The sequence below is a fragment of the Delphinapterus leucas genome, chromosome 20 (assembly GCF_059928025.1).
Source record: "Delphinapterus leucas isolate spDelLeu-1000000601 "Yukka" chromosome 20, BTC_Dleu_Yukka2, whole genome shotgun sequence".
In the NCBI taxonomy this organism is placed as follows: domain Eukaryota; kingdom Metazoa; phylum Chordata; class Mammalia; order Artiodactyla; family Monodontidae; genus Delphinapterus; species Delphinapterus leucas.
The window spans coordinates 13,174,625-13,178,327 of NC_143148.1; positions in this window are offsets into that span (position 1 = coordinate 13,174,625).

Sequence of the window (3,703 nt, forward strand, 5' to 3'; positions counted from 1 at the left end):
TCTCGCGAGAACCTACCACTTGGCCCCGCCTAACGCGAGATTTCTGGGGTTCTTCCCCGGTGACGCACTTCCAGGACGCCATCTTGAGAGTGGCAGAGTTGTCTTAAAGTAGAGCTTGGAGCTGACATGTTGGGATGGTCAAATCGTAGTGTTATAACACCCTGGGATCGGTCTTTTCTAGCCAGAAGTAAGTGCTTGCTTGAATTTGGTCCAGATCACTAACGTGGTGTGCCAAGCCGTGAGGAAGCAAGAGATTAGCAAATAATAACAAATTTGCAAATAAGTCAGACTTTATCTCACAGCCTCTGAAACATTCCTAGGAGGTAGATACCCCTACTTTGCAGACAAGGTAACCGAAGCTCAAAAATAAACTATGTAACTGCAAAGTGGCAGACCTAAGACTCCTCCCCAAGTTAGGTAACCCCAAAGCCCTTGTTTTCCTTAGCAATCTCCCTAAATTGACTGAAATGTGAATTTACATAGTAGTAATTATTTGTCAGAGAGATGGCAAAGACAACCAAGTATGATGAGGTAGAGATATGAAAAATTAACCTGATGGAGGAAAAAATAATCGAAGCTTTTAGAACACATTGCTAAAATTTCCCACATAAGCATTGAGACATCCGGATTCAATTTACAGAAATTTAATATACATCTAGTTAGTTAAAAGGGAATGAGTTGCTGTTGGACTGGCAGCAGGTTCATAAGACGTGTAGTCCATGGAGTGAGTATACATCACAGGTGCATCTGTGCATAAGCATACAGTCTCCCCTCCAACCCCAGAATGAACCCAAGACAGATTGGGGAGGGGCTGCACACAAAATAGAAATGTTTTCCCGGGAATTCCCTGGCCTTCCAATGGTTAAGACTCTGCAGGGGGCGTGGGTTCCATCCTTGGTTGGGGAACTAAGATCCCACATGCCACAGGGTGAGGCCAAAAAAAAAAAAAAAAGTTTCCCCTTCTATAAGCTTGGTTCCTTTAAACAGCAGTTCTTTGAAATAGGAGTCCACTTAAAAATGCCTATTGACACTTCTGCAGGAAGACATTTACTCCAGGAAGGAGCAGGAACTGTCATTTTCTCCCTGTGGAAAGCTCTTCTTTGGTGTATCAGTGGTTCTCAACTCTCAACCTGGCAGCACATCAGAATAGTTGAGAAGATAAGAGAGAGAGATGTATAATAGCCCCAAACTGGAAACAACCCAATGTCCATCCTGAGGAAAATGGATAAACAAGCTGCAGTACATACATGCAATGGAATAATAACAAGCTATTGATACACATATGAATGAATCTGAAAAACATTAGCTGAGTGAAAGAAGCCAGACACTAGGATATGTACAGTATTATTCCATTCATATGAAATTCTAGAGCAGGCGAAACTAATCTATACAAAAAGAAAGCAGATTAGTGGATGTCTAGGACTAGAGATGGAGACTGATTGGGAAGAGGCATAAAGGAATGCTTTGGGGTGATGGAAATGTGGTGGTATATATCCATTCGTCAGAACTCATTGAAATGTACACTTAAAATGTATGTAGGGGCTTCCCTGGTGGCGCAGTGGTTAAGAATCCACCTGCCAGGGCTTCCCTGGTGGCGCAGTGGTTGAGAATCCGCCTGCCGATGCAGGGGATACGGGTTCGTGACCCGGTCTGGGAAGATCCCACATGCCGCGGAGCGGCTGGGCCCGTGAGCCATGGCCGCTGAGCCTGGGCGTCCGGAGCCTGTGCTCCGCAACGCGAGAGGCCACAACAGTGAGAGGCCCGCGTACCGCAAAAAAAAAAAAAAAAAAAGAATCCACCTGCCGGGCTTCCCTTGTGGCACAGTGGTTGAGAGTCCGCCTGCCAATGCAGGGGACGCGGGTTCGTGCCCCGGTCCGGGAAGATCCCGCATGCTGCGGAGCGGCTAGGCCCATGAGCCATGGCCGCTGAGCCTGTGCATCTGGAGCCTATGCTCCGCAACGGGAGAGGCCACAACAGTGAGAGGCCCGAGTACCGCAAAAAAAAAAAAAAAAAAAAAAAATCCACCTACCAATGCAGGCGACACGGGTTTAAGCCCTGGTCCGGGCAGATTCCACATGCCGCGGAGCAACTAAGCCCATGCACCACAACTACTGAGCCTGCACTCTAGAGCCCGCGAGCCACAACTACTGAGCCGGCGTGCCACAACTACCGAAGCCTGCATGCCTAGAGCCCGTGCTTGGCAACAAGAGAAGCCACCGCAATGAGAAGCCTGCTCACCTCAATGAAGAGTAGCCCCCCCGCCCCGCTCACCGCAACTAGAGAAAGCCCGCGCGCAGCAACAAAGACCCAACGCAGCCAAAACTAAATAAATGAATAAATAAATTTATATATTTTAAAATGTATGTAAATTATGTCTCAATAAAGTTGATTTTAAAAATATAGATGTTCAGCAAATATCGTATATTAACGCATATATGTGGAACCTAGAAAAATGGTACAGATGAACCGGTTTGCAGGGCAGAAATTCTAGAGACACAGATGTAGAGAACAAACGTATGGACACCAAGGGGGGAAAGCAGCAGGGGGTGGTGGGGGCGGTGGGATGAACTGGGATATTGGGATTGACATATATACACTAATATGTATAAAATAGATAACTAATAAGAACCTGCTGTATAAAAAAATTCAAAAATTCAAAAAATACATATATAGATGTTCAATATTCACCAGAGACCAACTGTCAAATTCTCTGGGCTGGGACCTGGCCATCAGCATCACTTAAAAGTTTTCCAGGTGGTGACTATTTGCAGCCAGAAATATGAGCCACAAGACTCTTCCTGTCCTCAAGGGATGGGGATGAGTTTGGAGGACAGGTGTGCAATTCTCAGTCCCTTCCTGGAAAAGGAGAGAGGAGGGAGTATCTGAAAGAAAGGGAGAGCAACTGGGACAGGTGTGGGCAATTTATCCAACCCTCTGCCCCAGTAGGTCAGAGACTTCAGGCTTCAGATCTCACCTTATTTTTTACCTTCTCTCCTCTTCCCCTGGCTTCTGGGGCTCCAGGTGAGGTCCTCTGGCCTAGAAGGAGAAGGCTTGGGGTTTTGGAACTGGGGCTGAAGACCAAATCTCCTCTCCCTCTCTCCACGCAGCCTCTCCGGGAGTACCAGGGAGTCTGTATCCTCCCAGGTTCGTGCTGAGGGCAGATGCTGAGCACAAGCCCCCTGTAATAACTCCAAGAGTTTGGCCAGAAAAAGATGGACAGGTCTCTGAGGGTGTCCTCCACAGGGTGGACAAGGGCCCCAGCCAGTCACCCACAGCCAGGACCCGAGGGCATGCAATAGGCACTGTAGCCGGAACACAGCAGTCTCCATGGATGGGCCCTCCTCAAACCCAATCACAGACAGCTCCAGCCAGAAGCATCCTAGAGCCTCAGCAGGACACACCTGTGGGGACAGAATGATCTGGTGTCTCTGGGCAAGGGCTGATCCCAAGTCCTCACCCCCACAATTTCTGACCTGTGGCCTGGGACAAGCCCCTTCACTTCTCTGAGCCTCAGTTTCCTCATCTGTAAAGTGGAGCTCTGAATAATCCCTACCTGCTGCCTTCACTGGAAGTGCACCTGTGTAAGTTAGAAAAAGACACTCCTTCCTTAAAGTACTTCTAAGTGCTGATTTTGTTAGAACAAGATACTTTACTGCCGTCTGCTGGAAATTGACAAATATATCCAGGATGAGAATACTGCCCT